This window comes from Anoplolepis gracilipes, chromosome 9 (genome assembly GCF_047496725.1).
Source record: "Anoplolepis gracilipes chromosome 9, ASM4749672v1, whole genome shotgun sequence".
NCBI classification, from domain to species: domain Eukaryota; kingdom Metazoa; phylum Arthropoda; class Insecta; order Hymenoptera; family Formicidae; genus Anoplolepis; species Anoplolepis gracilipes.
This window is the reverse complement of record NC_132978.1, coordinates 3,422,190-3,446,845: the sequence shown is the minus strand read 5'-3', so window position 1 is coordinate 3,446,845 and position 24,656 is coordinate 3,422,190. Positions and strand designations below refer to the sequence as shown.

Below are 24,656 nucleotides of genomic sequence, written 5' to 3'. Positions count from 1 at the left end.
ATATCCAAATTTAAAACCATTTAAATTTAAAAGAAGAATAATATTTACATATTTTTTTATATTCATATGAAACAATATTTTTTATACATCAAGATACATAGTAGAACTTCGTTAATTTTTGCCCTCTGGGAAGATGAAAAATTTTTGAAAAACAAAAAATAACAAATATTCTTTCCACAGTGCGAATTGCAATTGTTCAATCTCCATGCATTTGCGCGAATGCAGTTGTGTAGCCAAAGTTGTTGCCTACGAATATTAGTGTTCATGAAAATACATGTGGAGTGTTCCAAAATTAACGCGCGTGTGTGAAGACAAATTTAAAGAAATTTTACTGTAGATTAATTTAACCTTTGAATGATGCAATTGTGCTAATGGAAATTTTAAATTTAACATAATTTTTATTCATTAATATAATTTACAGATTAAACCACGTGCTATTAATTTCCTTAGTTTCAATGGAAATAAACAATACAATGTTCTATAAATTTGCGACTTTAATTTTAATAAAATTTCAATATAAAGATACCAAAAATTTTACAAAATTCTTGGTTTGAAATTGATTAAAAAAAAATTTATTAAAATACAAAATTCAAAAGAAAAAAAGAATATCTTAATCATATCACTTTCACTCTATCTCTCTCGTTTTCTCTCCCTCTTTACATATTATTATTAATCATACATATACCAATTATATAACTTATTATAACAAATTATATAACAAATATTAATTATATGTATAACAATGTTTTTGACTGTGTTCTAAAAGAGTAATATCATAATATCTGTTGACATGCGTAATATCCGATGAGAATTAAACCTGAAAAGGTCAATCAAATTTAAAAAACATCGCGCCAATTTAAAGATCTTTTTGATGGAGGAGCAGTGTAAATTTTATCGTGAAATTGGAGCGTTATCGCGCCAAAGTACGCATACGAGCACTCTCGAATTTAAGGATGCTCGAACAACTGTTGCGTGCATCCTTCGCAGCTTCTTCCGCGTCGTTTCACCTTCCGCTTGACTGCACGCGCAGCATCGTCGTCGCTCCGGAATATGCGCGGCGGACTCGCGCGTGCGAGAGGTCGCCGCGGGCGGCGGGCACAGGCGGCGGACCTAACGTCGCGGCGCGCGACGTCGCGGCGCGGGTGCCGTCGTCAGTTTGCGTCTGTCTAGGGTCGCGGCACCTCCACTCCTACGTTACTCTATAGTACTGCGATCCGCTTCGCATACGCGATTAAACAACGAATCTCGGCCGACGAGGAAAGCGATCTCCCTCGTATCGCTATCAAAATCGAGATTGACAGATCGAGAGACGAGTCACGTGCTCGATTTCTGCGCGCGATCCTTCCGTTTTGACGTAAGGCCGGCTGGTAACGAGAAAGTTTGAGAGAATCCTCTGGGTGTTCGAAAGAAGACCCGAGTATCCTCAGAACTATCTCGGAATTTTTGAGAATTCTTAGAGAAGTCTGTGGCGACAAGTCGAGACTCTGGGTACACTTTGAAGAAGCTCGGAGCATATCTGAGATATCTAACTTAAGTTTAAAGCATTTTCGGACAAGTTTATACGAGAGATGGCAAACTCTAGTATGTAAAAAGCATGAGAAAAGTCGCAAGTCTTTGAGGAAATAGATCCTGTGTAATTTTAAGGTGCGTAAAAGAACGGTCGAAAAGTGTTATCAAGAGTCACCGAAAGCTCTGAGAAACTTTCAAGGATCTTTGAACATTTTTGTAGATCAGAAATTTTTTAACAATCTGCGAAAATCTCGAAGGATTTGCAAGATTTCAGTTTCAAAACGTTTCGAGGACCGTTGCAAGATTACCGAATAACTTTTTGCATCGCGCAGATTTTTAGTCACGTGGTCGGGGAGAGAGAGTTTCCGAACTTTTAAAGATCTACATTAAAGGCGTTGTGTTGTGTTTTATAACATCCAGAAAGAACTATTTCCAGTTTTTCGTCTTATGATTCTTTTATAGAATCTGAACGAAAATTACTCGATCGAGGTGTTTCGCACATTTTGCGATTCATCGACCGATTATTCAGGACATTTTACAATATCGCAAATTCTTAATTTAAATATTTCTTTAGAATTTCGTTTGAATCTTTCTTGTAGAATATTTTTTACTTCGCGCCTCGAGAATCTTAAAGTGAAAGAGCTTGACATTTAAAGGGCCTTTGGTTATTCTGCCCCATCATGACTCTGAAGAATTCTGTTTGAATAGTCCTGAATGCAGTAAAAGCAACATAAGTGGAATTATCGAAGACCAGTAAGACCTTGAAGTTGATCGATCTGCAGCCAGATATTTTTGAGAAATCGTTGAATTCATTTCAGCGATTCGAGAGACAGAGTTAGATGGATCTGTTTTGATATCCGACAGAGTTGTTTTCTCTCTACTGCAGTATCTTTGGTGAGTACTGACAATCTTAATTATATTTACGTTTCAAATAGAATATGCAAATATTGAGTAATGAAATAAATGTTGAATGATATGATAATTCTGATGAAATCTTTTTGTTATATCATCACACACATAATTTTTTTAAAAAGCTTTTTCAGCTGTATATAATATATACAAAGTAGAATATATATGTTATTGATATTATTAATATTATTAACAATATAAAGAAAATTATATAAATTATCTCAATTTTTAAGAGAAAATATTTTTAAATTTACAAAAAGTTTGATTATTTATAAACGAATAATTTATAATTACTTAGCTGATTATTCTTACGTATTTAGGTAAGTGGTGTTTTGTCTATGTTATATAAAAAAAAAATCTTTATATTTGTAGATTGTAACTGTCCTAAAGTTTTAAATTTTTGATTTATCAAAATCAAAACAATATTGAAAAATGTTTTTATTAATCAACGTTCAATCCAAACATTCAAGCATATAAAATCCAAAAGCGGATTCATGAACTTTTATCACGTAATTTATTACATACCCTACGTTACATTCTCGAATATGCATCGCTTGGTATTGTCACATGTTTCGAGCGACGTAGTGTTTTACATAGTAATAACATAAATATTCAACTATCTACAGATGTAAATATTCCAAGCACCGCAGTAATAAAATAAATATCCGGATAACGAAAAACCTTCAAATACATATATTTCCGGATATATTTAGTTATTCTTTAAAAATTACAACACAACAAACGATCCCAAGAATATTAAAAGGCAAAAAAAAAATTGAAATATTTATTCACGCACATAAAAAATATATAAATTTTAAATACACAGAATCCAAACGCATTTACAAATTCGCGAGTTTTAATCGCATCATTTATTACACACGTGCCGCGTTATATCTTGAAATATATACGCCACATCGTATTGTCGCTTGTTTCAAGCAACGAGTCAGATTACTGCTGAGTGAACTTTACAACTTAATTCTGTTTCGCATCGCACAGCCTGCGAATATCAGTCTACACGATTGCTCGCGAGCTTTACTCGCTTTACTCGCAAAATCTCGACTCGGCGCAGTTCATACAAAACTTGACGCTAAACTCCCGTATTAGCATTGTCGTTTGCTTTCATAGACTAGACAACGGACACCCGACGCTGCGCTAAAACGTCGGAAAATTCGTTATCAATTTCTGCTTATCGGGACGTGCCGTCGCTTGCGAATAAGGACTCGTTTATCCGCTCGGACGAGCACCGCAAAGCGAGCGCGAGGATTAACTTGAAATCAGCACCGCAGCGTGTACTGATTACGAACAATTGCAATTAAATTCTTTCCACGCTAATGACTGCTGGCACTTGAGCTCTGTGCAAATGATATTTAAATTAGCACGCGTCCCGTATACTAATCAAGTCATACCTCCTCGCGCCGCGGACGTGCTCTCTTTCTGCCGAATTATTAATTAATATCGCATTACGATCATATCAACTTCGCATGAGTTATTCGACAAAAATCGAATATTCGGCCTTAGATTGATTCAATAGCAATTTTCATAACCCTGTTTAAAATTATCATTGACGTTATATTTAAATATTCATATACTCTGAAATCAACCAACAAATCAAAGATATAAAACATTAATAAAATAATTTTTATATTAACAGTCAATTTCATATTTTGATCAGACATAAACTGTTGATGCATATACAACAAAAATTGATTTTATATGATATACAAATACATATTATATATATATATATATTTGTAAGGTTATTTTATTTGTAAGAAATTAAAAGAATGTTAAATTTATATTTTATTAATCTTTTAAAATGTGTTTTACGTAATGAGAATAAATACAAATAAAAATTTTTGTTTTAAATATTTATTCTGAAATTAAAAGATCAAAGGAATGATTCATTCAGAATCGGGAACTGTATCAAATTATTTCAGACAAGGTATATCAAACTATTTTGAACTTTCGTTGCGCGGTCGCTTATACGTCAAGGTGAAGAAGATATTTCACAGGTTTATTAGTAGTGTGTTTATGAAACGAGGATGGTTCTCTTGAGAAACCGTTAAACAATCGCGATTGTTTACCCAAGATCTCGTAAACGTTACAGTCGCTTGCCAAAGCAACCGCTCATCGATATCCGTCCGCAAAAATAGTTTTTCAGTAACCCAAAAAAAACAATTTTGATTATGAAATTGATGTTAACCAAAAGCTTCGTTTCATGTGCGCAGAAGCAAATTCTCGGAAAAATTAATAATCACTTGTACTAAAAATAATCGGAGGTAACAACAATTACTATCGAGCTCTTTCAAAGAGATTTTAAATAAAATTATATGCCAAGTTTAAGAAAATACATAAATATATATGTGTATATTTCGATTTTTTCTTAAAAATGTTGATTAGGCATCCTTTCTTGTATATTTTTAAACTTTTTAACAAAATATTTTGATATCTTGAATATCTTGGTTGGGACATGTTAAACTAAAATTTAATTGCATTAAAGTCAATTTAAAGTTGAAAAAAATATAGAAGAATAAATTTTAATCTTATTTTCTAATAAACTATTGCGTTTTTGTTGATTTTAGAAGTTGAAAAATAGTACACTTTTTAACATTTGTAAAATTTTTATTTAAACAAATAAATAAATGCTTTTATGTTAAAAATTATATATTTTTGATAATAAAATTAATGAAAAATTGTAAAAGATATTGAAAGACAAAAATTATAATGGCATTCTAAATAATTGTGCACGGTGAAATTCAGTCTCGATAGATTATCTAAAATAGATAAACAAAAGAAGTATTTTTTATCTTTATACTTACTTGTATGTATAGAACAAATGTTTTTATTTCTTTAGAGAAAACATTAAAATGCGAATAATAGAAACTAATTAAATGTGATACATTACATTTCAGGATTAATAAGTTTTGTTAATATAATTAATATAAGATATTTAACGTTAAAAATTTTTAAATCCAATTTTTTTAAAGGAAAATGATCCAAAAAAGAATCAATATGCAGATGAAAAAAGTGCGAAATAAACGAATAATTCATTTCGTGTTCCTCTGTTTTTTTTGTGAAAATACATCAATATAAACTCATATACACTCAGAACGTGCTAACAAAGTTCCACATATCTGTCGAATATCAATGGATTGTTCGATGGTTTCAAAGCATATTCCAATGCAATTGGTTAATCACAGATATAGAATTTAAATGAAAATGTGTGAATGCAGAGAGTTCACCAATTTTAGATTTCGTGAATGATTGTGGTTTTTTGATGATTTTTATATAATCGTTTCATAATTCTGGACATATATTGTTAATCTCCTTTCAACAACTATTATCGATTAATAGGTAAAAAGAATGAACGCTTTTTATTATGTGTAAAGAATATCAAGATTATTATAATTTCTTGAAATATAGAATATAGATATATGCTTACATATGCATATATTCTGATTATGCATTTTGGTTTATTTCAGATAGTAAAAGAGAATTTAATATGAATAGCTTTATAATAAAAAAAAGATAGTAGGAATAAACGTACTACATAGTATATAAATAAATGTAAACGATATTTCAAAGAACATTCTGTTTCCTTTGAAATATTCGAGAATTCTGTAGATATAGCGTATAACATATATTTGTATATAATATTAAATATGAACTGGAATGACAAATTTCTGTGACACGAAGAACAAAATGCTGCAACATAGTCTAAATAGTAAACGCAGTTACATTCCAACTGCGCAGAAGTGCATCCCGCACACAGCCGGTGGGCTGCGCAACATTCCGCAATAGCTGCGGTCATTTTGAACACGCTGGGTTAGCCAGGAATGTTAATAGAAAATACTCGGTGTCTCCAGACTTTAATTATGAGGCGCGAATGGAGATCGCGAGCGAGGGAGTCAGGCAGAACAGGAAGGAGACGAAAGGAAGAATAGGGTGGAAGCGGGTGGGCGCAAGAAGGAAGGAGGGTAAGAGAGTCTCCCTGGTGAAGTCTCGAATTACAGAAGGGTGAAAATCGTGGCGTTTGTTTGACAGAAGCATTGCGTTTACAACGAAGTGTCGAGAATTGGCAAGCTCTCTCGGACTATTCGCGAGATATTGGAATAAAACGATGATTTCGATATAATTCTGAACATTTTAAAGAAAATACGTCACGAACGGATAGAAACGGGAAAATTTTTGTGAAAAATGAGGAAAACGCTGAAACGAGAGAAGCTGAAAAGTAAAAGATATGAAAAATTGTGGACAATGTTGAGAATAAGAAAAATAGAATGAAGATAGTAGAATAGACGGTCATTAGGAAGCCACTGTAAGTCTCTGCTTCTTTTCTTCGTGCGACTTTAGCCAGATCGATTTTCGAGGGGTTGATCTTTGAAACGAGCCACCAGTACCGCAACGTTAAACCCGCGATTAAAATGCATTGCGTAAAATCAGAGGGGTGGCCCACGCTCTCCGTTCCGTTCCCGCGCACCGAGTAAATTACATACCGTCGTCAATCCGGCTTGGATTTCTCTAAAGCCTTGGGTTCACGCCAGACGGAACAAAGCGGAACAAGGGGAAGTAAAATGGTGCAAAGCGCAACGAAGCAAGTGGAGCGAGGAATATAGAAACGTAACATTCCAAGAAACGCAAGGAGCAAAGTAAACTAAAGCCAAGAAGCAGAACAAGAAAAATGAGAAAAGTAAAGCATAAACCAAATATAAGACAAAGCAAAAATAAAGGAAGATTAAAAGAAACGAAGCAATGCAAAATAAGCTGATGTATAGCCGCGCAGAGCAAAAATTAGAGCAAGACAAAATAAACTAAAGAGAAATGGGATGAGGAGAGGAAAGTACGAGGAAAGTAAAAGGAAATAATGTGAAAAAAATTAAAAGAAGCGAAGTAACGCAAGATGAGCATAGTAGAATAAAAATAGAGCAATGTATTACATAATAGAGCGATGTATAGCGCAGTAAACTGTAAAATAAAGCAAAATATATTGAAGTTAATGAAGCACGGCATATAAAAATGTGAAAAAACTAACAACAAAGTACGGTACAACAGTACAAAAATAAAAAAGTAATAGATATTATTACTTCATACATTATTATTTCATTAATTCTAACAATCAGTATTTTTGTTATTGAAAATATTTTTTGGAAACTAGTATTGAATGAAGGATTTTAAAAAAACATATAAACCCTATAGGTTTGATATCGATTCCCTGTATCACATAATTGAAATAATATTATAAGAAATTTATAACAGACAACAATATGATAAAATACGGTATGAAACACGTCCAAAGAAGATTAAAGAAGATTAAACACGCATACGTTAACTAATATGATATATTTATATGCTAGTAATTGTATGACGCAATTTTCGAAAATAATCGAGAAAATATTTATATTATTTAGACAAATATAAAGGCGTTGTTCCAACGCTGATAATTTACGCACCTGGAGCGAGAAAGAGTGGGAAGCGAAATCGCGACAATGAAAATTCGTTATCCGTTGTAAAATGAAATTTACGCGCCGGGCGCGTTACAATGGATCATCTCGATCCAAACGTATCGCTTTTTGCAGTCGCGAGCCGAGAATTCGACAATTCCGTTCACAAGCTGCGTGTGAAAGATGTGCCGCTCGGATTTATCCGCGAGCGAGTCGCCACAAAAGCCGCCCCTTTCGCCGCTCTCGCGTTTACGTGCCAAAATGCGTCGCAAAAATATACTCGCAGCTGCCAGCGTGTTCGATTGAGTTCAAAAGGATCCAAAGATTTAACGGTTTTACGATCCTAGCGACAGTCCGAGATTGTAAAGATGCGACGGATCCAAAGCCTCAGGTATTTAAGGATCTAAAGCTGTGTAACGCGGAGTTATTCCGGAGTAAATCGCTGCAAAAAGCGCCCTTTTATTCATTTCGTTTTTTTACGTATTGGAATATATCGCAGTAAGTTTGATATACTTGCTATGTAAATGTTCGAGCGAGTTTAAAGATTTAAAGATCTAAAGGAAGACAATGAGATGGAATGTCGAGCCTGCATTTTGAAGAGGTCAACAACATACGTCTCAATATTCAATATTTACTGATTGATCAATTTTAGAGTTTGAAAATCTCTCTAGACATTTTTGATATTCCACTGTTCGACAGTTTTAAATATTTAAGCACTAGTATCTTTTAAATATATCAATGCAAGTTTTTAAATGTTTTTTTATTTTTTACACATGTACATATATAATCGATAATCTAGTGTTCATGTGTAACTTGTAATGATCACAATTTAACGATTCCGATTAATTTAACTTTGATGATTGATTCTAAAAATATTGTAGATACAGTTAGACTTTACTCTACCTTATTATTATGAAAGGAAATTATATGTATAGACACTTAAATTTTTTTCAAATTTAATTTAATTTTTTCAAGAGTTTTTAAAAAGAATTTTTTTTAGAAAAAGATTTGACTCATAAAAATAATCTCACACTTCACGCTCATATTTTACGTGAAACTCTGATTATTATGTACATATATGTTTCCTGTGGATTTATGAATCATATATAATTTCATTGTGTTAAATACAATGGAATATTTTTAATAAAATATTAACAAAATCAACACAACCATGGCGCATAAGTCGGCATTCCAACGAGTAAGAACGAGCGCCTCTATTGTTTGTATTTTCATGTGTGTATAGCTCCTTGGAAAACCGAGTCCATAATTTTAATGTTTTTGCATCCTTTCGCGTATCTTTTTCTTTCTCTCTCTCTCTTTCACTTTCTCTGTCTTTTTCTTTTTTTTTTTGCTTTCTCTCTCTCTCTCTCTCTCTCTCTCTCTCTCTCTTTCTCTCTCTTTCTCTTCACACTCTCCGTTTTCCGTTTCTGTTCCTTTATCATCCAAGAACGGGATGAAAGCTCCGACCGCATGAAAGCGCGCCTTTTTGCCCCGGGAAATAAAAATTACCATGTCAGACATAAACCGCGCTCCCTTTCTCTTGATTTTTTTTTCACTACCTCTTGCAAATTTTCTTCCGCCTCTTCGAACCCCCACCGTCTCATCATAACCTACCCCCCCCCCTACTCTTTACGCCTCACTCTATAAAAGAACAAAGCCGCGATGTAGAGAACTGATGCGCTTTATTAGCGTATCCGATCTTCGCTTGGAGATGTTGAAAGATAGTATCTTTACATGATCAAGGATTTCAGAAATTTATGAAGTTTTCCGGAATTTTCAGAAATTTATGATGAATTTATGTAAGGTTCTTCAGAATTTTCGTTTATCTGTATATATATATATATATATCTGTGTGTGTGTGTGTGTATGAAATATAATTATCAAAATATTTTATATTAAAAATAAATTGCGAAAAAGATAATTAAATTTTCTTTATAAAAAAAGATTTAGCAATTAATTTTAAGATTACTTTGTCGACAAAGATATTTTCACTTTCAATATTCATTTAATGTTGAACTTGGAATAAATAAAGCTTATTTTGATTTTTGTGAATTTAAAATTTATATTATAACATAATTTGTAGCCAAATCCAATTTTCCAAATACTTCTGAATGATTAAACTATACTAATTGTCTCTCTTACTTTTACTATCATTAATTACCCAGTCTTCATTTAATTTCTTATTTAACGATACCAAGTTATTGATTTTTTTTTTTTATCATAATAAAAACCTACTTTTTTTCCTAAGCTAGATTTTGTTTTTTTAATGAAGATTTACGTTTGAACATTCGAACTCGTTTAAGAAGGAATCGAATTTCGACGACAGGCGGAGAAATCAGCGGAAGCTTAAAAGCTGTCATTCGCTGGTGCGGTCGCAGCCAAATGCAAGAAGTGCAACGTCGGCTACGTCTCGCCTCGCATTTACACTGGCGAGAAGAGGATATCCTTTCTCGGTTCGCTAGCAATCGAGTATTCCGAAGGAGTTAAATAATTGCTAACTCCCGTGGAAACTTTCCTACAGGCAGATCGGACACATGAAAGATCGTGGATCAATGACATGGAAAATAGAGGAGGTCAAAAGAATTTCGAAAAGATACGGGAGAATGAGAAAATGAGGGAAAATGAGAAATTGTAAAAATAGAGATCTTTCTGAAATTTTAGATCTTAAAAGATGGGAAATATCAGTTTGAAAAATTACTGATCCGAAATGTAGCTAAAAATAAAGAAAGTGTAGAATTTTTTAGAAACTTCTGGAAAAAGGAGGGTATGAAAACTCAAAGATTATTAAGTTTTGAGAAAGGAAAAGCTAGGGGAAATTGCACTGTTCTATGAAACGAATAATATTACATAAAAACGTTAGATAGATAAGAAAACATAAAAAACTTTGAAAAATAAAAAAATGTGAAAATTATAATTGTAGAAATAAAAATAGTGTTTGTACATTATATATAATATGTATATATAATATATACATATACATATATACACACACAAACGTTATTTTTATTAATTTCTTTCTTTTACATTTATATATATATATATATATATATATATATATATATATATATATAAATGCAAAAGAAAGAAAAAGAAAATTTGTAAAAGTGAGAAAATTAAATGATTACAAAAAAGGAGAGATATAAATGTATAGATGACGTCGAGATATCGATTATGGCACGTGCGAGATGCGATACTATTTTATATGTACATGTGTACGCACACATGTATACGCAAAACGCATTTCGATGCCTTAGACAGTCGGACAGTTATTGGTACTTAGAAGAAGCGCATCGGAGAACCATAAACTTGGGCGATCGGAGGTTACGGGGATGGTTTAGGGGTTGTAGGGTAGGTTGGTGGGAGTTGGAAGGGGATGTCTCCGATCCACATGCAGGATGCATCTGCATTTAAAGTGGTTGCGCGCTTGCCAGATATTCCGCTGCGAAATCACGTGATGCGTGATTTCTATTGTTTCCTTCCTTCTCTTTCCTTTCGGATCAACGATGTTTCGATATCTCGCTAGACAACATCGGATTCTTGGCTTTCATTGGGATCCAGGATTTTTCCTGGTGGCTCGAAGATTTAGATTTCTATTCGTCACGAATATTCCATTAATACAAACTTATGAGGCCTCTCGAAAAAGTCCAGGCTTTAGGATTTCCAGAATTTTGGGACAAAATTCGAAATCTTAAATTTATTAGATTTAACGGAATCCAGGGCTTTTAAGATTCGAGCTTTCATTCAATCTCAGCGACATATCAAATCCAAATTCTGAGGAACCAGCATATTTAAAACTTTTCCTACGAATAGCATACACACACACACACACACACACACACACACGATGTAAATGTACATATATATATGTGTGTGATTTAAATAATAATCTCAAATTTTGGTAAAGATTAAGATATTGCGGCAGAGTAGAAACAAGTAATTTTAAATGAATAATATGTAATTAAGTTTTTTTTTGGCTGGTAATGATTTTATTAATAATTTTTACTGTAGCATGTATTATATATTCATAATATATGTAATTTAATTCTATCATCATTAAAAAGGAGCGCAAAAATATTTCCGTTGTAAAATATTTAAACGTTTTGAATATATATATGTTTCAAAATGTATTCAGAATTATATTTGCATATGTTTCTGCTTTAATACACTACATAATAATGTGCAAGTGTGTTTTTATAATTCTACGATTTAATATTGCATTCTACGAATTAGTATTCAAAAGTGGAAATGAAGCGGTTAATGTAATTTCGATTTGTATTAAAATCTGATTCAATGGATTCGTTTTTGACTGTATACGCAGCCTTTTAACTCTGAATAATATATCTCCGAGCCATGGACGAGCATAGCGCGGCGCAGAGGGCTCGTTCTCTCGTGAACGGAAAAAGGCGGCCGGCGGCGATTAAGCTCGAGCGCATCGCTCTCGAAACTGGGTATGAAACGAGACCGGGACGTATCGATGCGCTAAAGTACACTGTAGCATACATGCGTGTGTGAATGGGACGAGGGAAAAATTATCATCGTCCTGCGAAAACAGAGTCTACTCGCTCGCTTGCTCTCTTGCAGATTCTGCGCGCTCGAGATAACTATGCAAATACGTTGGCTCACATTGAGGGCTGACGACGACAAAACCCAAATTCTGACTCCGACGGTGTTAAAGAGAAAAAGAGAGAGAAAGAGAGAGGAGAGAGGAGAGAGAATAAAGGTAATTCGTAGACTGGAGCTGCAGGGACGCAAGAGCGGAGATTGAAAAAAGGCTCCATCGTGTTTCGCGCGATATTGTATGGAAAGATCGCGAAGAAAAAATGTTGAATAAACGGTATAATGCTTTTGATAAAAATTCTTGGTTAATTGCCAATTGTTAATAATATTTTCTTTTCATTTTTAAATTCATCTTTTTATAAGCGTAAAAATGTATATTGTATATGTAAAAATAAGAGCACGTCTCTCTAGCGTTCAAATTAAACAGTATTCAAAAGTTATGATCAAATAACTGTTATGTCAATATCGTGAACAATTAGAAATTATTATCGCTTTCAATGGAAAACTGTTAAAAATTTTTTGAAAAATATACAAATTTTGAAATGTCAATTTAGTAAGAATTTTTTTATTTTCAATTATTTACAACTCGAAGTTCTAAATATTTCTTGATTTTTATTTAAAAAAAAGGATTAATCTCTTCTAAAAAATTCATTGATAAAAAGTTAGTTCTTTAGATTTTGATTTTTTAAATTATTTTTGTCTACAAAAGAATTAAAGATTGCTCATCAATTTGAGTAAAGTCTAACATTTTTAAGAGACATTCCTAGTGTTTCAGTTTCTCGTGTCACTCGAGTTTTCATTCTTTGTTGCGTTAGAAGGACAAGAAGGAAGAATGGAGAGGAAAAGGTGTACGGAGTGATTTCTGTGTCGCGAAATCGCGGGACCGGCGGGATTTTGCACGCGGAATATGATAAATCGCGCTATAAAGTATATCCCGAGGGGGGAAATGGCGCAACCCCCTTGCACCTTGTTGCTCAACCGATGACGCATGGCGTTCGCGACACCGTCGCGTTTCCAGATTCGCGCATCATTTGTCAGCGGCCAAGCGACACAAAAAATTCAAAGTCCATTCTTTCTTACGTTCCCTCTATCTGCTAGCGATCGTCGATCATTCGCCAACAATGTCGCTGACCGACGCGTGCCGGAAGTCTCCGATTCGAGTCCCTTCCTTCTCATCCTTTTCTTTTTTTTTTTTCTTTTTTTTTTTTTTTATCATCGTCAGAACAGCATTTCTCACGATGATCGAACGTGCGAAGGATCCGCGCTGATTTATACCGCGAATTGAAAGCATTCTGGTTTGTCGATTCTTAGAGTTTGCCTCGATATTTTCGATCTTTTTCATTTATACGCTGAAAGATTTAAGATAAATGAATAAAGTGTCTATATACATATACATATATAATTGTGTATATATTTCCGCGATATCAAAATTATTAGAAAATATTTAATTAGAAATGTGCAGATTTATAGATTTAGTAAAATATGGTTTTGTTCTTAAATTATAAAAATATAGAGATGGGTGTAATTCTTATGATATTGATTATTACAATTATTACGATTATTACGATTATTATGATTATGCTATAAAGTGATACAATATTTTATTGAATAACATTTTCCTTAAAGTATATTATTCACTAAAAAAGAAAATTTTTTATGCTTCAATTCTTATGAAGTATTTACGAATTTCACGTCACAATAAATTTACAGAAAATTGAGAAACTCATATAATGTTGGTTATACGAAGTTATGATTTTAAAGTCGGATATGACTTACAGAAACAGCTCGTAATATAAATTCCATACTTAGAAAGAATCAGATTAACATGGGAAAAATGGATGTTAGCATATAGCGGAATATGAATATACGGAATATGAAACTGGGAATGTTTCTGATTTTTAAATATCTCTTTCCGCCTTTTTAAATTTCTTACATTTGTCCGAAATAAAATTGCACGAATATATAATTTTATTTTGAAAAATTGTGAAAAATACAATTTTTATAACTACATAGATTTTATTTCTCAATATTTATCTGAAGGTCATTGTGATATATTTTTTATACAATAACATATTCTATATAAAAAAAACCGAATGTAATTTACGTATCATTAAAAATAAAATTTTGGCAAAGCATCATGTTTTCAAAAATGGAAAACAAAAATTTTTTCTTATATATCAGGCTACTGACGAAAAATTGTTCAATTTTCACGCTGCCGTGTGGTTATACAGAGTACAAGAATTTTCATTACAACGGTAATTAGCGCTTTTTGCGATCTACATGGAAAAGGATGAGGATCGTGACGCTCAACGTATCGTGCGCGGAAAATTTCGCCGGCGCGTATTTCGGCGTCTAACTTTTTATATGGCGTTTTCGCGCGCGACGAAATGGCGTAGTAAATCCTCGTTTCGCGAATTTAGTTTCCGGAGCACGAATAATAAAGCGCGGACGTATCTTCGCTCAGCGTTTTGCCGCTGCCGGCAAGTACGAATGCATTTCGAAAAACTGCTTACGCGCCTCGCGTGCTTTGCTAGAGTTCGCACGCACCGCACCACCGTTTTGCGCGGCGATGACGTTAGCGTCGCGACGCGAAAAAATAATATCTCGAGACAAAGAATTGAACGTGAAATTATTATTCATCGTTCTGCCGATCTAGTTAGAAAAATGTAAAATTTATTGGACTACGAAAATTGTATATTCTTTCTTACTCTTCACGCTCATATCAGTTCAATGAATACGATGTTAATTTTAATATTTAACACATTGATTGCTGTGTATACAATTTGGTACAAAGCCATATGTGTGAATTTGTATACACATGTGTATGTGTGTGTGTATGTGCATATATTTCCTAATATCTATAATACCTATGTATGTATATTCATTTATGTGTATATTATATTGTTTCTATAAAATATATTGTTTAACGTAATGTGGAAATAACAATAATAATTTCTAGTTTTATCAAGAGCGCATTAAAAATAATTGTATAACATCGAGACTAAATTACGAAATTTTTCACAACAATCAATGCAATTTAGAATGTAAATTTATAATGATTAATATACTTTCATCACAAATACATTAAGAATAGATACTTAATGTATTTCCACGATTTTTCCAACAAATAAAATATAACTTGCAAGAATAAAAACTTTTAACCACTATTAACTTATTATCTTCATCATGAGGAATCAAATTTAGATATATAGTATAATTAAATATCAATTTATTGTCGTCCTAAATTCAGTTGTTTCTATTATCACAAAATTAATATTTGAAATGGAGATGTTGATTTAATTAGCACTACCGTTCCCGAAAAACATTTTAATATCACACAGAATCAATAAAGCAATTAATCGATTTAAAATTCTTTGCCCATGGCAAACTAACATTTTTTTTTTTTAGCTTATTTTTCTAGACTTATTTTCAAGTTAAACAAAAAATTAATATATTTCACAAGCAAATAATTCAAGAACCATGTTAAAATTATACTTAAAGTAATAACTAATTGCATTAATACAATTTACTTTTACAGTGATAAGAATTTAAGTATTTTCGATATTTTTTAAATCTATTATATTTTGCGAGCAAAATTGGAACTTTTGATATTACTAACTTCTTACATTTGACTTTACTGTTATATAATTATAGTATTCCACATTGATGTACATATATATAATATATTACATATAAATTTAATATTTCATGAATCTATTTATTAATTTGAGCAAATAATTTAGCAATCAATATTAATTTATTCTTTCCGTTTACGATTTCTTATAAATATTTTTTTTGGGATGAAAGAGGAGATGCAATGTTATAAATATAATAATAGCGCAATATTAAATCAATTTTGTTATATCCTGCTAATTAATAATAAATGCAGGATTGTAACAACAAATTAGCATTTAATTGAGTTATACAAGCTGAATTTGTTTTCCCGTTGTTGATTTGCTAAATTAACAAAAGTACAATATCTATTAAGACATTTAAACTAATCACAAAAGTTAAGAATGAGCATTACAAATTCTTGAATTATAAAATATATATATATATACATAAAAGGTTCTTGTCAATTAAAATTTAGTAACATAAATTAAATAATAACGAAATCTTCATTTAATATTTAAACTTCACAACTTTCATTCACTGAGAACACGATTTGCCGAGAATGGGAAATATCACGAATATTCGCAAATTTTTATTCAAAATAAAATACATGTGTATTTGCCGTATCGTATGGAATATTACGTTCGTATCATGAAAAGCATGTCTGAAATGTCAGATATCGTTTATATTAAGCACGTTTAATTGTATTTATTCGTTTTGTTGTCCAAAAGGAACAGAAGGTTGCTTTGAATGTAACAGAAGGTTAGTTTATAGTAATTTAAAAGTTAATTATAAAAATTCTCAATATTTGATATATAAGAAAAAGCTTGTTTAAAAAATGAATAAAAGATTGATTTGAAACTGATCAAAGAATTTGTAGATGATAGTAAAAGAAAAATAAGTTTTAAAGGAAATAAATTTTCAAAACTTTCTTTTGTAATCATTTATAAGCTATTAATTCTTTCATAATTTTATTGAGAAAAAATATTTACATCAAAGAATCTGTAGATAAAAAGAAGCGTGGAACATTATATATATATATATATATATATATATATATATGTATATATACATATAATTAAATTGATTATCATCTTGGCAAACAAGCTTTTCTAAGTTATAAGCTGATTGAAATTGAAGTGTTAGACACTTCAGTGTTTAATAGACATCTAAGTTTGAAGTGCTTGGTATAAAGATAGACTCTTGGCATTCTTTAGATATATCTTTGTAGGTTATTAGATTTTCGGAATTTATCCATAGAATTTATTAGATTAGATTTTTAGAAATTTCAAATCTATATATATATGTATTGTATATATTTAACTAATCTTCTAGATTTTAAAATCTTTTTTAAATTATATAATTTGAATTACGCAATTTTCAATTATTTTAATTCTTTATGAATCTTAAAAATTATTTCAAATGCTTAATATATACTATTTTAATATTACATATTTAAAAGACGTGGAGTAGAAAGAAATGTTTTATACAATTTTTTTTACTATTTAATATTTTATTTAAAAAAATGTGTTTTTAAATGATTGATTTTAATTACACGTTTTAAATTTGTTATTAAACTTTTTAAAATGAATAAAAAAGTTTCACAAGGAAAAACTCGAGTTTCAATAAAGATTAAACATAATAACGTGCCGTTTGATGAAGCAACGGAAAACAATTTCTTCATGTAACGGTTTCTCCCCCGTTCCCTCTTAATTTAACAATAACGAGACGCATAATGTAACAGTATCGGAACAACAAGCTTGTTTACGTTTTGTAACAATTTTTTTCCCTCGTGTTTTGCGTCGGTCCGTACTTCCGCTTTGCCGTAGCCACCCGCACAGAACCCGGTTCTCCTCCGCCACTCTCTTCTACGCTTTAAACGCAGGAGGGTTAAATTGAAGGGTGCCTTGGCGAAACAGCGCTAATACCACATTCCATCCTCGAAAAAGAAGCACTCAGACCGTACCAGCTCGTGCCACCTTTCACCCTTTCCGCCCCTTTCCCCTTTTTCACTAACCCCTTCTCTAATATGCAGTAAAGAGACTCACGTTCAAACTTTGGGCAGTAATTAATCCTGGAAATTACTCATTTTCGGTGTTGCGGGACGAGGTTTTTCCGCTATAGAGAAATATCGTCGACCGGAACTCACCGTTCTTACCAAATGATGTCATTAGTTAATATTTAAATAACTATTTATTAGTGAAATGTGACATATATAGATAAGGCGATTATTTTGTTGATTGAATTATTGTAGTACATTTTATAAATCAAAATAAATACGTACGCACTTTATACTCGTATAAAAACAGAATAATAATTTTTAACGATATATTTTTAATCTCAATTGTATTAAGATTGCCCGGACACGTATTACCTAATTTCTTTGACAAACAAAAATAAAATTATAACACATCCCCATACATTTTATACGCAATGCATTTCTAATACGCTTATACAACTATATCATGATATCATTTAAATATTACGATATAATTATAACACTATCATAATATAACTAAAATTCAATCACGATATGATCAAAGCGCAATCATAATATAATTACAAAGTTGTAATTACTAGCGGATCAATTCATGTCGTTGATTCTAATGCGATTCAATTGTTAAATTCCGTCGCATTCGGTGGAATTGAATATGTATCGAAATATACGTCACTTGGTATCACAATTAGATATTGATACTGATTTAGCACTAATGCCCAAATGGTAATCATATGATAGCAGTGCCATGAAATTAGGGTATTTATCGATATCATCAAACGGTATTATCAAACATTTTCAGATAATTAAGTAGCGAATGAAGAATCGTATAAGTCGATATTGATTAACTTTTGCAAATTATGTATAATTATAAAATTATCAATTACCAATAAATATTTAAAATTGGATTATTTTGAATTTAACGAATTTAACGAAGAGCCAGTGCCATGTATATTATTTGTGCCGTCAAAAATAAATATTTAAAATGTTTAATAAAAAAGTTACACATAATTAAAATTTATATCTAACGAATTAATATATTTTATCAGTAAACAGAATTAATATGATAAATAAAATTTCATATAAAATATGTAATTAATATTACTAAATATAGAATTTGAAGGTTTTAAGTAATATGATAGGAATAACATAATTCCATTTATTGCATTGTGTTTTTAACGAAAGGCAATAAAATTCCATTTCCATTCAACTATCGGATTTTGTTTATTGCTTCGACCATGAAATTGGAACGTCCACGCCGAGCGGAAGTGTAACAACGGCGAGGAAGAAACGCGTACAGGACGAGATTAATAGCCGTACGGCACGTTAGCATCGCATCGGGATAATTAACATACCGTATTTACATAGACATTAGACAAACAGTTGATTAGAAAGATATAGGCGGTCGAGCGGTCGCCGTTGGCGTGCTGTTGTAAATACAGCTGGTATTCCAGCAGATAGCCCCCGTGATTCATGAGGAGACAGCCGCCACACGCGGCGGACCTATAGATCCACCCCCCGATACCGAGACGTCCCACCTCTATCCACCCTCCGACAACTTCAACCCTCCCACCCTTCAGGTGCTGGCGCACGCGAACAGTCCATACGTTTCACCTGGATAAGGCGCGTCCGTAATCTATGGATTACCCCGAAGAAGTTAATGAAGGTACCCCCAATGGGAGCGAAGGGCCGAGTCAGTTACCGAAGGAAGTCGTAATTTTGTCGGAAATTTGGAGAAATTATCGGTCAGGAATTATTAGTCCGGGAATAGAGGGAAAGGAGCAACGTCTATACAAATTTCAGCAGGTTCAAATATAAATTGCGGAAGAAATTTTCCACTATTTTTTATTAAAAATGACGTACCTAAAGTTCCAAAGATACACGAGAAATGTTAAAAATTTTATTCTAGTATAGAATATTTAAACTGATTATTCAAATATATCTTTCCGAGTATTCAAATATATCTTCTTTTTCTTTATTTAATATTGACAGTTTTATTTTTCTTCTTTTTTTGGCTTTTATTATAATACGAATATTTCACATTTTATATCTTGATAACTAAATGGATCAAAAATTTTTGTGAGAAAGAAGAGATGAAGATTTTTTAAATTACTATATGAAATGTAAAATCTTGATATTTTTACACTTGAAATTCGATTTGTATAAAAATTTTTTAATTGTTTATAATTTAAGAATTATTGATTTCTCTATATATTCGAATATCACTTTAATTGTGGTTGATCTATATAGTTTTAGAAGTTTATTGTAACGAAAAAAAGTAGGAAGACATCATAAGTTATAATTATTAGCAATTGATGTCAAATTTATTTATAATTTTATTTAATTTTTGCAAATATTAGATACTCGATAAATAACAGTTAAAGTTAGAAACGATATTACTTTCCGATACTGCCAATAAGTAGACTTAGAGGCAAAGCGACAGCTGAAATATTTATGTCGTAAACATACGCACGAACAAAGTGCGGCATAGTGGCGGCGCATTATGCGGTTATATACGCGCAGCGATTACTCGACGTAAGACACAAATCCGATACTCCATCATGGTGCAATGCACGCTTGTTCATGGAGCCATAAAGGAACGTCGCGATCACGTAAATGATGAAAACCGAGATGTACGTGCCGTCGGCGACGAACATTGGATTTTTCAACTCTTCATCGATATATATATATATATATATATATATATATATATATATATGTATGTATGTATGTTTGTACGTATGTACATATATGTATGTATATGCTATGTGTGTATTGCAAATATAGAAATATACTATTTGCATTTTATTTAATTACTACAATTGTTTATGGAGGAAAAAAATTGATAAAATTGTGTTTGGAATTATCTATATTATTTCTTAGTGTAAATAAAATAAGTTTTAATTAATTATATTATTTAATTATTTTAATTAGTTATACAATATAAATGCGTTAATTTTATTATGCAATTTTTTTGAAGAAATAAATCATATCTTACGGTTTTGGGTATATATTAAATATATTTCATCTGAAATTATTTTATATATATATATATATATATATATATATATATATATATATATGCTTTTATACTAAAAAATCTTTTCAAGCAAAATGCAATTCTTTTTCTTTTTACATATCACATTTTTATATTTTATTTCTTATCACTACAATATTCCTGCACTTATTAAAATATAATTATAAAGAAAAAGATATTGTATAGTTTTTTTTATTGCGAATTAATCATTCTTCAACATATTTTTTGAGGGAGGCCGCTTAACGAGCAATATGTACGATATACAAAATATCAATAGCGCCGTCAGCAACAAAAGTCGCTTGTTTTTCGGCGCCGAACGCAGTTAATATCTATCGTGTTGTATTCGCACTGTGTCGTCTACGTGATTTGTATAAACAATTGAATCGTTTGTTTTGAAAGAGACTTCAGTCATATTTTTCGGCAAATTGAATTAACAGTGGTTTTTGATATAGACCTCCTCTGTATATTGCATTTAAAAAAATACAATGTTTCATTGCAAAAATACAGTTAACTTCGAAAGCAATATTAGTAATAATACACTCTTTTCCTTGATGAATATTATATTTTCATGTAAAAAACTCTTTTTTTCTGTCTCTCTCTCTCTCTCTCTCTCTCTCTCTCTCTCTCTCTCTCTCTTTTCTCTAAGCTTTACTGGTTAATGTTGGTTAATTTATTAAAGAGTTAGAGAATAAAAAGACTTGAAACTTTACAGTCATTGTTTTGCAAAACTGTTTGGTATAGAGTGGACAAACTTTTTTAATCAAAACTATACATAAAAAAAGCCAATAAAACTGCAGCATAACATACACTACGTTTATATTCAAAACTATTTTTCTTGCCAATTACATAACAAATAAAAAATTCCATGTTTTTTTAGACTATATTTCTGCTACAAGAAATTATTTCTTCATAACTGTATCATGATTTATCGAGCATCCTGTACAAGTCACGCTATTCTGTTATATTTTGATAGATGTGTAATTAAGTCCCATACTGAATCATAAGTGGTAGATCGGTCATAAAACATTGGGGAACCTTGAGAGTTCCCTCAGTCACGAGTGATGGGTTAGCCACAAGTACAGCATGTATATATAATATATATCTATCAAGCAGACTCAACTACTATTATATTGTTATACTGATGCTGCTTGTTTGCAATAATAGAGATTACGAATCTTTTATATAGATTACAGATTACAAAGCGTTATCTATGTATTTACTTTATCCAAGTAATGTGTTGAAACAGATTATTTTAACTATAATTATTAGTTCATACAAATAAAAAATAAACTTGATAGAGTAAATTTTGTTGAAAAATTTCGTTAACAAACAAAAATTGCGCACTTTAACCAACTTTGACAATCGAATCGAATATAACGATTTGTTCTGTCCATTGCTTTAATCCCAAGATAGTTATCATTCGCTTTTGGTACTTCGAAAGGTGACTCCGCAATGCGTAAGTGAGGGAATATTTAAAGGGTCCATTGAGAGTTTTTTTAGCGAGAGTGAGAAAAAAAGAGATAAATTAAACGACATTTGTCTGAGTGAGGATTGCACAATATAAATGTATCGGTTTCAAATGTTATCAATTCCATTAATTTCAGTTATTTAGTATCTCCAACGAACCAATATATTTTGATATAAACAATCTACGAGAACTACTATCAAAGCAGAAAAAACGTAATTAATTCGTTTATTGCAAATATTTATTATACATAAAATTATATTTTATTTTTCGATGCGTGTCTTCGTATTTAAAATATAATTCACTCTTTCTCTCTCTTCTTAGTTTTTAGTATTGGGCGATTTTATCACAATTAATGTTCATCCATAATAATTGCTACGCACTTTTACTTTACCACTAAAAATTTTTTTTTTAGCCCGAGAAGGGATTCGATCGGTATTTCACGTAATTATCTTAATGCGCGATAATTTCGAGATTTTTCAGGAAAAGTTTGAATATGCAAAGGTAAAGCGCGCGCGCACGCAGCAAAGCCCTCGCGTCGCGTCGCGTCGGCTCGATTATCGCAACTAGGGCGTCGCGACGCGGACAATAAATAATGCGACGCTAATAAACCCGGCCGCGTACACGGCGCGCACGATGCAATTTCACGTGGGAATGCGCTCCTCTTTTTTTCCGCGCGAGGCGACGTCGCGCTGCACCGCGCCGCGACGCGGCATGGCATGGCACGGCACGGTGCGACGCGGCGCATTGCATTGCTCGTTGTTGCGTGAAACTGTGTTGAGCGGAAAAGCGATGCCGACTTATGCAAACGACGCGCTTTACGCGCTCGTCGCAACGCGCTTAACGAACACTATGAAAGTAATACAACATCGTGTGAGAAGCCGATCATTGGATTTTTATTACATTATTTAAATACTCCATTCTCATCTCTCCCTCCCCTCCTCTCTTTCTTTTGTGAAAAAATTCTCCTTGTAAATGTTTTAAGTTTAATTACGATTTACATTTTTATTTCAATATGTTTCTTTACATTTTTATCTACTCTTATCTTGATATTTTTCATCTAATCTTTTTTATTTATATCTTCTTTATTATAATATTGACGGATTTTTTTTTAATACAGGGATATTGTATTATTGGTAATAGATTATATATATTTATTCCTAATTATTTATATTTATTTTCTAAAATTTTTATACATTTTGCCAAGAATTTTATAAAAATTCTTTTACCAAATATAAAATCGTAATTGAATGATTTTTTCAATGAAATATATATTTCGCGAATAAAATGCCGTTATCAATTGCTCGATCAATAAACTATCCAAATATTTAAAATATCGCGACAATTAAAATATTGTATAAAAAGTCCAGGATTTTGCGGAACGGATTTTCCACCCTCATCGTTTTTTCATTATTATCTCGAAAAAAAACGTCATTTTTACCTGCATTTATTTTTCGAGAAGCAAAATACTTTAAATTTACAGTGAAATTTAATAACTCGCCGAACGCAGAGGGAATTTATATTTTTGTTAATTAATGTGCGGCTCGCATATCTAACAGGCGTTATTCCTGTTTTTCTTTGAGAGTTAAAAATTAAATGTTCAAGCAGATTAAAAGGCAAAATATTTTTTATCTAATCAACAGGTAACATTCAGATATCAAAAGGATTAATGAATACGGAATGCGACAATATCATTGTCAATTAGGTCACATAAATAAATATCGCGTCTTGTCTAATTCTATCGTGAATTTTCAATGATTGATGATACCGCGCGAGTATGCTAAACTATCAGAATGGCTACTGGGTTAATCGATAACAGTATTTATTTACAGACAATTGTATGTTTAACTGTCGTATATCATTGTTGTCCAGTTATCCCTGCTTATAACTACGTTATTTATTGACAATATCACTAAATGCGAACTCTTGAATGTGTAATCCTAAACGTTGACAATACTAAAAGTTTCAGCGATTATCAATAACAAAGTAAAAGTACAGAAATGTATATATAAAAATATTATATGTTTATTAAAATTTATTTCTTATAATAACTGTAATTCTTTGACAAAATAATTGTCCTCGTATCTCAATCAACGTTATATGAATCGAGCTATAATTTTTGGATTAATT

The 24,656-nt window shown here is 31.7% G+C and overlaps 1 protein-coding gene across 3 annotated transcripts in view; it reads left to right on the top strand.

Moving 5' to 3' along the window:
* LOC140669570 (uncharacterized) overlaps positions 1-24,656 on the top strand; it is a 183,042-nt gene that overhangs the window by 9,402 nt on the left and 148,984 nt on the right. The window contains exons 1-2 of one of the 3 annotated variants that reach the window (XM_072899548.1): positions 1,153-1,354; positions 2,109-2,403. The exons of 1 other annotated variant lie outside the window; for it this stretch is intronic. The gene's annotated coding sequence lies outside the window, so the exon portion shown is untranslated. Of the gene's footprint in view, positions 1-1,152; positions 1,645-2,108; positions 2,404-24,656 lie in introns of those variants that run through there. One more of the 3 variants, XM_072899547.1, reaches the window with a different exon arrangement.